Consider the following 9830-nt stretch of genomic DNA (forward strand, 5'->3'; position numbering starts at 1 on the left):
GTACAGTGCTTGGGAGCTAAGGTCAGCAATATTTCCTTTCCACAGCGGTCGTTTCGGTTAATTAGCTATTAATTTGGTCCACTCGAGGCGCGCTCACCTGCCGCGGAAATGAAACATTCGCCCGGCGTTCAATATTGACGTTCCCTCCCATTCCCCTGCCCAATGAAGTGAAAGAGTGACCTGAAAGGTCAAAAAGTTTTTGTGTTTTCCTTCAGAAAATCGCCTATCGCTGCCAACCCAGTGCCGATTTCGCTTTTTGCGCTTAATCTCGAGCGGGCGCCGGTTCGTGTCTTAAAATATTAATTTACAGCAGCTCATCAATATTCATTGACGAAAAGACGGTTAATGAGTTTTTCTCCGTTCCGCTGGCAGCCGCGCCAAGATCGGCCAAGGGTTGGCAGCGCCCGCGCACACGGTGAACCGTTTTGCGCGTTTAAAACACAAGCAGTGTTTCCTTCTGTTTCCTCCGCGGCTTCTTCACGCCGTTATCGCAAATCTGTTTTAACTGTGTGTGTGAGTGTGCTTGTGTGTTGGGCATGCTGCGGTGAACTAATATTGACCGAACACGGGGAATGCGGATTAGCTGACGCGGTCGGTTTGGCGTGACTTTTCGCGTACCCTTCTATAGGCGGCAAATGATCGATGCGTGGGGAGGGGGCTGTATTGGCAGCGCAGGGACGCTATTTTCTGCTTCAAATCGGCAGAAAGAATGGAAAAAAGGAGAACGAGAGGGGGGAGGAAGGGATTGTTGAAAATTTGAAGCAGCGTAAGTAAAAGCTACAAGCCCGGAACACACCGGAAACACCCTCTGGAGATCAATCAAAAGTTTTTCTCGTTCCGTACGTCGGTTGACAGTGGTTTGCTTTGTCGTGTTTTGTATGTGTGTGTATGTGTGCCCTACTGCTTGTGCAATGGAATTCACCGTAGGGCCGGAAAATGCTGAAGCCGTTTTTTGTTGGTTCCTGGGAAATTTAAGAATCGAGGGCTCCACGCATGTCATTGGAGCATCCAGCAGTGTCCTACCAAGCACACGCTGTCGTTCAACGGTGCTGTTACGCTGGCAGCCCAACTCCCGGGCCGGGCATGTACGTGACAAATATTTCGGGGCAAAAGTGGACCCACAACGATGGGCACAAGGGCAGAAACAAGGGGTTGCCGGCTTGTATGGACTTCAAGTTTTCCCGAGAATTATTTCTCCATCGTCAATTTCTGGTGTGTGTGCTCTGAACATAGCGCCACAAACGGCAATGGCACGGTATGATATCCCATTAGCAAAAGTTACTTCACAGACACCAGTGTGAGGGCTTCCTCATCCGGAGAGTCTGGGCAGAGCATCGAATGACAACCATTCTGCTATGGCGGATCTCAAACGATTTCTAGAGGAAAAGCAAAACCAATGGCCCGACTACGTAATGGACCGGGAGGTGTTGTAAAAGGTGTTCTGGGTCAATTCTGGAACCATGTCTGGGCTTTTGGGAATTAGAACGTTGGATGGGTCTGGTGAAAGTTCACATGTTCATTACGTTATGTATTGGCCTAGTCACAACCCTAAAACATAAATAAAGGGTTAAGGCACAACGTCCCAATATTGATATCAAAATCGACTCGAAGAGTACAACACTTTTCATCAAGTTCATTATTGAGATGACATCGGAGCAACATTTGCAAAAGAATGGCACAAACAATCGTAACTGATGTACATCTTTTTTGATCTGGTGTTATGCAATAGTTGGTGAGAGCAGTGTCCGAAACTTTGTGAGAGTTTACGCTACCACCTGTCATTAGAACATCTTCAGACCAACAGAGCGACGAAATCTAAGCGTCGATTGAGGCCAATAGGCTCGATGTATCCTTAAAAAATAAACAAACAAAGATACTTTGATCATTGAGAACTTGAGGCACTTTGAAATGTCTGTAATACTTATATTACAGAAAGGATCTATAAACATAATGTTCTCTTTCGATGAGGTATAGGTAGCAAATTTATAGCAAAGGTATGGTCTTGGGTTTGTGCCCCTGATTCTTCATCTGGTCCACTGGAAGCACATCTGGTTGTAACCCAACATATCTGTGCGGTATGAAATTAAGAATACTGGAGCAACTCGACCAGTTTGTGAGTGTGTCGTGACAGCAGCGTCCATGCTGGAAATGGAAAGTGAGTCGATGTGGTCTAACCCTTTACTCAGCACTGCAGGACTATGTATTGTGGACTATGTATATCCGTGTATTGTGACAGTTTCCTTCCCAGCATTTCAACCAGATATGATTCCCACTAGAAGGAGTTTGTGTGCGTTCAATCACATAGGTTGCATTGAAAGATGTCAGAAGATGAACGAGAGGTTTCTATCTACCTGTTGATCTGTTTGACATTATCTTTCAAGTACATTCTGTGTGACAAAAACATGTTTAATTCCCTGGAAGTACCATTCCTTCCAGCACAACGTATTTCTTCGCTAAATGAGTTCTAAACTTCATTTAATTGCCCACACTGTTCGTCCGTCTGTTCGGCCCAACTCCACACCGAACTGAGCGAACACCCGATTTAGCGAGTAGTGTGTGTGTGTTTGGTGTACTTCCTTTGCTAAACAAGTTAATGTCCCGCGCGAAAACAGCTTGACGAGGTGGTTGATTATCCAGTCTGCCTGCACCCTGCCAATCGACCAACCCGTATCCAGTCCAGCTCTAACGACGAATTTCTTTTCCCAGCTTCGGTGGTGCAAAGCAGTGTGCGGCATGTGTGTGTGGGCGTGTGTTTCGTCGGGCGGTAATTGGGCGGTCGATTCGGATGCCGGACGAAGAGCGACAGGGCAGCCGATTTGGACAAGTTCAAACAATTAACTCGATTGGTGGAATAATTCAATTATCGTGTAGCCAAAGCGGTGTTTCGTTCGAATGGACAGAGCGGCTACGAGTTGGTCTGTAGTTTTCGGAGTGATAAAGACGAAGTAGAAGGAAAGCATCTAACCTGTTGAGTGGATGGAGGAAGAGCGAGCCAGGGACGGAGCACATCGTCGCCTCATTAGTACTGCTGGTCGGTATGTGAAGAGACAAGGAATTCTCACATGCACCAAATTGTTCGTTTTGTTTGCCGATGGCTTTCGTGGAAGCTATTAAAAGTCATCCGTTATCCCGAGACTGCGAGTGATGTATGTGAGTGTGTGTGTGTGTAAGTGACTAACGATACACTTCTTCTGGTTCACGAAAAGCGGAAAACGCTAACATGAAACCAATCAATCTGTGGGAAAACGCAGTGGTCTTGGAATTTGCCCAGACATTGCTGGATGCATGCGGACAGTTCAGGACCAGCGCTCAGACAGCGCTCGGTCGTTTGCAGTTGTCGTCAGCTGGGATCTCTGAAATGCTGGATAGGATTACACCAATCTCGTCTAAAGACCACCCCGGCAGAACGGTGACCGGTAATGAATATATCATTCAGAATCAACCCAATCAGTGGAGGTAGAAGATGCCCTATTCCGGGCAGCAGAGATATCGTCTAGCCTCACGGATCAGATCGGTTTGCGGTTCAGGAGCTCAGTGGGGTAGAGTTGTTTATTGCGATGCTCTTTTTCCAGGGATACTCCCAAGCTCATTGTTCGACTGTTCGAGCGTGATTGAGCGTTCTGCTGTTCCAAATTTCCACACAATAGAATGTCAAAACGTTCAAAGTACCCTGCAGTAATGCATCCACAAGAATATTCGTACCCAACGGTTGGTCCTCTTCGTCCTTAGTCGACCTAAAAGGGGGCATAATTTGGCAAAAACAAGAAAAAAAAATCATAAATCAGCTCTCGCTCCCAGGCAGGCCCCATTTTGCACATTGTTGCAAGGTACCTTATTCCGCCCCGGCACGCAAACGGACCCGGAAGGCATTTGCATCGCCGCGGCGCTTGGGCAGGCCCAACAGCTGTTCAGCGTCGCGTGAAGCCGCTGGATGAAAAACGCTATAGCCGAAGCGATGCCGAAGCGGTACCGAAGCGTCGCCAGTTGCTTTGGTACTGTACGGACAGTGTCGGTTGCTGCACATTGGTCCCAGTCGCCCGCATGGTTTCGGCACACTTGCACCATCGCAGTACACGCCACACACGCCGGTCGGGCGTATCGCGCGTGAGACACGAACCGTGCCGACGAAACGTCGCCTCACTGTCGTCGAAAGGTGCGATGTTTCATAATTTTTCGCTGAGAAATGACATCTCTAATGATTTGAATGTTGAAACTTATCCTTGTACCGTTAATTTAGCAGTAAAATAGAAAGATTCGTTGTAGTATCCTTAAATTGATTGGTCCTCTGATTGTCACACAAAAGTAGGATCTTTTACATGTTTTGATGTTAAATTACGTTATATTTTATTTAAAGTATAAAAGTAATAACAAAATCATCAATTTGTCAGTAAAACCGATGATTTTTAATTTCGGTAGTCTTTAAGCTGAGTCCTTAATCACTGTCATCCCAAAAGTAGGATCTTTTGCATTTTCTGCTCCAAAATGTCATCTGTATTGTTTCGAATAAAACAAAATACAGTAAAATATTCAATTCGTCAGTAAAAATTGACAATGTTTGGTATTTAGTTCTAACTAAAAAAATAGTAAATTAACGTATTCAAAATAAACACATTTTAGCAGCAAAGCGACCTCTGATAGGAAATAATTCATTGCCATCGACCGTGACGAGAGATTACGCACAACACCTAGCAATTAGCTGATCGCCCGAGCCAGCTTACCGAACCACAAACATGATTTAATTTATTCCTACCCCTCTCGGAAAGCCTCTCCTGCCCCACATGCTTTTTAATGTGTTTCGATAGCACGGCCTCTGGCGTCATTTCGAGCAGGGTGGTGGAAAAAGGGACAGATCAAGCGCTACATTATTGCTAAAGCCTACCATATCCCACCAGCCACCGCCTTGCCCGTTTGGTTCGCTTTGTGGTCAGCAGCCGAACATTAATTGACGAATATTGGAATGTGGGGTCACAATAAGCGAAAAATAAAACACAGAAATCAAACCCCACCAGATGTCGCTGCAATGTGACGCTGCGTTTTAAGTACGTTCGAATGCATTCTTCCGATTCATTGGGGGGTGTCATTGAGGGGGGAACACAAATTAGATTATCGAACTCGGCGTGTCATGCATGTGGGCGTGTGATGCAGATTTTCGGTATAACCGCGTGCACTTTATCGTTCGCTAAACATTAAAAATGCCAGCAATGAAAGTAGCAGGAAAGCACGACGACCACTCCATTTCATTTCAACTTGGATCTGGGTGTAAAGTGCGTTCTGTTTTGTATTATTTGAGCTGCCTTTGAGTGAAAAAAAAAACTGCTGCCGTGAACGCTTTCCACAGTAAGTGGGTAAATGCATCCGTTTTTTTTTTTGAAGCAGTGGAAAGTCCGGCAACGAAAGGACGAACAACGAGGGGAGCAACGAATAAAACAAAAAATCGCTACGTTCTGGCGTTGCAATTGTTGAACGGTGCGCTTCTTTCCCACTGCGAATGTGCTTGTTGAATAGTTGTTGTTTTTTTGTTGCACCTCTCTAAGCGCCTCACCGTATTTCCATCACATTTCCCGGCGTCAACTTTTTGACTGCATCGCTGCTTGTGTTGTAAGCGTACCGCGGAAAAAAACGACAAAAGCTCTACAGCGTCACGAAAATTGCATACCTGTAGGCGATTTGCTGTTACAAAGTGCAACGGTGCGATGGCGCCTGCAAGTGCTACCCGCATTGCAAAACGAGCGCATCGTTTAGCAGCCTTCTGCCGGGACTGTTTTAACGTTTGTTGTCGCGCTTTTTTGGAGTGTTACTTTTCGAACGCATAAAATAGACGACAGGCACAGCGAATAATGAACCGCAACCGTTTCCAGGTGGCGATGGTTGTCCCTCGGTGGTGAAATTAGTGTTCCACCCCTTTACGATATTGCAGCGTTGAATGTTTTCTCCTCGGAACCCCTGTTTGCGGGGGTGCGTAATTAATAGCGGGCCATATTAGGCAGTGGCCAGGGATCAAACGCAAACTCTCTGTTAAAATGGGTTCAAACAAATTGTTTTGCAAAAAAAAACCGGCGATAGAAAAAACGGGGCGTATGGGAAAATGAACTCACCCCAAAAACCTTGGCAGGGACTGCAAAGGGTGATGTGAACAAAACTAGGCCGCCAGCGGCTCCACTAACGACCATTCATAACGCCATTCCTTTTTGTTGGTCCTTTTGGTAGGAATTAAAAAAAAACGAGCAACAGCAAAAGTACGCTTGTACGCCATTCAAGTCCCATTTTTCGGGCTGCGCTTTCATGCAAGAACAAATGGCCTTCCCATCATATCGCTTCGCTTAGTTCCGATCCGCTTTTTTCGCCTCGTTACGTCTCGTTTGGTCAATCCTTTTTTAATTTCTTTTTTTTTCTCATGTTCGCAGTGCAGTGTGGGAGGGGGAAGGGACAGCAAAGAAGAACACTGCTTCAACCAATTTACTGACATTTTCGCGTTATGTCCAAAAAAAGAAGACAAATGCTGCAAAATAAAACCTCGGGCAGCATGTTTTCCGCTCGGTTAGCAGAAATCGCGTTGCAAGAATTGGTACAGAAGCGCGCAAAAGCGAACCATTCAGGTGATTGATTTATACTTTTAGAAGCATTCGCTTCCCTGTCTGTCCTTTGAATCTGCTAGTAGCTATCTAAGTTTGACAGTCCTGTCCACAGGACTTCATGCTGGTTTGAGCTGTGTTTTTTTGTTAATTTGTTGACTTTTACAATATCAGTGAGGGACTTTAAAGCGACCTGAGGGACAGGTGTAAAAAAAAACACACACACACACACACACACATCCTTCTCTGGTACATTAAATATGCAGGTGTGTATCCATTTGAGCAGCGAAAGTTTGGCCACCGGACCGGAAAGTATGGCCATCTTTATCGTCATTATTTCTCACTCCGATGTGCCATAAATTGTAAATATTATACTGCGCGCATTGCATACCTGTCAGGGGTAGGGCGCGTTTTCCCGCTACCAACCTACCCGGGGTGAAATATTGCCTCCCTTTTTCAGTGCGTCGAATCGATCGTCACTTCATCCTTTTTTCATTTATTTCAGGAATGTGGAAGGAGCGGGTGGACTGAAGCATTTACTTTAATACCTGTAGGCAGGATAGTTGGCCACATTGATCAGTGTAGTCCATCGCGTGGTAGTTTAAGCCACAGCTTGCTCTGGTGCTGAAGCAGACAGGACAGCGCAGCCATGGTATACCCTATCAGCTGACATAATTGTGCCACCGCACACGAACAGCGCACGAACGATGTAACAGGTACGGGTTTCCCCTTGCGTGGGAGAAGTTTATCTTTTCTTTTTTTTTTTTGTTAAAGCGGGAAAGCAACACATAGCAAACGCAGCAAACCCAGTAAATAAATAAATAACGCGCTAGCCACAGTTTTCCCGTGCCGCGGCGGCCGTGACGCTGAAAAGCATTATGATAATTTGCCCTGCGCTCACACGCGGCGACCTGACAGCGGAGCGGTGCGCGAAAAAACCATTTGCACTGCACATAAATCACCTTTTTACCTACTGCTGCTGCCACTGCTGCTGCTCGTGTAAGCCGGTGGACACATGGTAAAGGATTTTGAAATATTAGCGTTTTACCGGGAGAAAGCGTACGGCGAGCTCCATGCTGTTTTTTTGTTATGTGCTGTTTGTGCTGGGGTGAATGATGGCGTGTCGGGTGTTGCAAAAATAAAGAGAGCGAGAGAGAGAGAGAGAGGGAGAGAGAGAGACAGAGAGAGGGGAAACGACGGGAACAAAATTAAGTTAAATCATAACATTTGTGAAAGGTTATGCTTCAGGCTACCAGTTTACTGTCAGGTTTAGCACATTTTTATCTTTCTTACTGGATTTGGTTTGCGTTAAGGGAACTTACATATACTCGTAGCATGCTCTATGCACTGGAGTTTACGTTTTTTCCCATTTTGTTAAATTTATTTTATTTCCCATTTTATTGCATTCCTTTAGCTTAAACTAAAATTATGTTTTTAAGTCAACCAAATAAATTGTTTTTTTTTTCCCAGGCCTTCTTTGGTGTAGTTTCTGGAGATTGATTTTATTTTTGTCTAATTTCACACCAGCGTGCTTACAACATCATTATTTTTTGGACGAAAAATCGATTACTTTGGAGTTAGAGCTGTTAAAATTACATTCCAACGATATCAAAACGGGAAGGTCCCGTGATACAGTCGTCAACTCGTATGATTTAACAACATGCCCGTCATGGGTTCATGCCCCGAATGGACCACATCCTCATACTCCTCATACACATCCTCCTCAACTATCCTGCTATGATGGTAATCAAGCCTGAAAGCCAAGCCCCTTAAGGGTACAGGCGCGCGCAGGCCTTGACTGGCAACAATTGTAATGTCAAAGAACAAGGAGAGATATCAAAATGCATCATCTTGATGATGGTTGCTTTGGGGTGTTAAATCAACAAAAGGGAAATTGCCATTGTTTATTCATTGATAGAGGCATTCTTATTTAAGCAAGGAGCAGTATCTGCATCACAGTATCAAAAGCCATTTGTGAAGCCTTGCGCTAAAATACTTAATGGAAGGGACAGTTTTTGCTTTCAACAGAATTGTTGCTCCAGCCCATAAGGCTTCAATTGTTCAAAGAATGGCGTAAGGAGAGATTGCCTTATTTCATCAGCTCATCTGGGTGGCCTGCAGCTTCACCAGATTTGTAGCCATTGACTTCAACTTTTGGGGGATATTAGTTTCAAGGATGGTGCGACAACAGTTAAGTATTTGAGAACGGACGACTTCAAGCATCGTTTTGTAAAAATGTGGCGTGCAATGGGTTTGAAAAATGTCGTTTACAAATACAAGAGAAAAAGTTGAACTCAACTAAATACATTGCAAGAATCACTCACACGATGGCACCCTGTTTTGGCCCATATTTTGTTTACCATAAAAAGAACGATAAAAATCTTTACTTGCGTTTGCTGGTCAGCTGTTTTGTCGTGGCAGGGTACACACAATAATTACCAAAATTGCCTCCTGTTCTCAAAAACACTAGTGTTCGGTTTCATGAATTTTTCGTTGAGATTCTTTTATATGAATCTTCAGTGATGAGTGATTCGAATCTCGAGTCGAATCTTCAAAGATTCATGTATCTCTAAAGATTCAAAAATCTCCAAAGATTCACGAATCTTTGTATATTTATGAATCTCCAAAGATTCATGAATATTCAAAGATTCTTGAATCTATAAGATTCATACATCCATTAAAATTCATACATCTCCGGAGATTTATGAAGTTTTAGAGATGTATGATTTTCAAAATATTTAGTTTTCCCTATCCCATCTAAAACATGCCCGTCGTGGGTTCAAGCCTCGCATGGATCGTCTCCCCGTAGCAAAACACACTATCCAGCAGCGTGGTATCGCCAAGAAGCATCGAAAGCCTGTATAGGCTGCCATGAACCTCGTTGGTTGTTGTGCCAAGAAGAAGAATAATAAAAAGCTAAAGCTCTAAGAACATTTAGAGATGTTCGAATCCCTTGAGATTAATCTTTAGAGATATACGAATCTTTCGCGAAAAAGAATCTTTTGAGATTCGTGACTCTTTTGAGATTCATGAATATCTTTCCAATCGATATTCAGATTCATTGAATCATTCCATAGATTCATGCGGATTCATGAATTTGAGTCAAATTCATCCGACACAAAAAACACAGGAACTAAAATGCTTTATGTCTTTCTCTCCTTACTTTCAATGATGTACTAACTCATTATATAATCAAAAATACACTTAGAAGTTTAATGTGTCGAAGGTAGCCAGATGGACTGTCTGTTATATACATCG

This window comes from Anopheles arabiensis, chromosome X (assembly GCF_016920715.1).
Source record: "Anopheles arabiensis isolate DONGOLA chromosome X, AaraD3, whole genome shotgun sequence".
Classification (NCBI taxonomy): Eukaryota; Metazoa; Arthropoda; class Insecta; order Diptera; family Culicidae; genus Anopheles; species Anopheles arabiensis.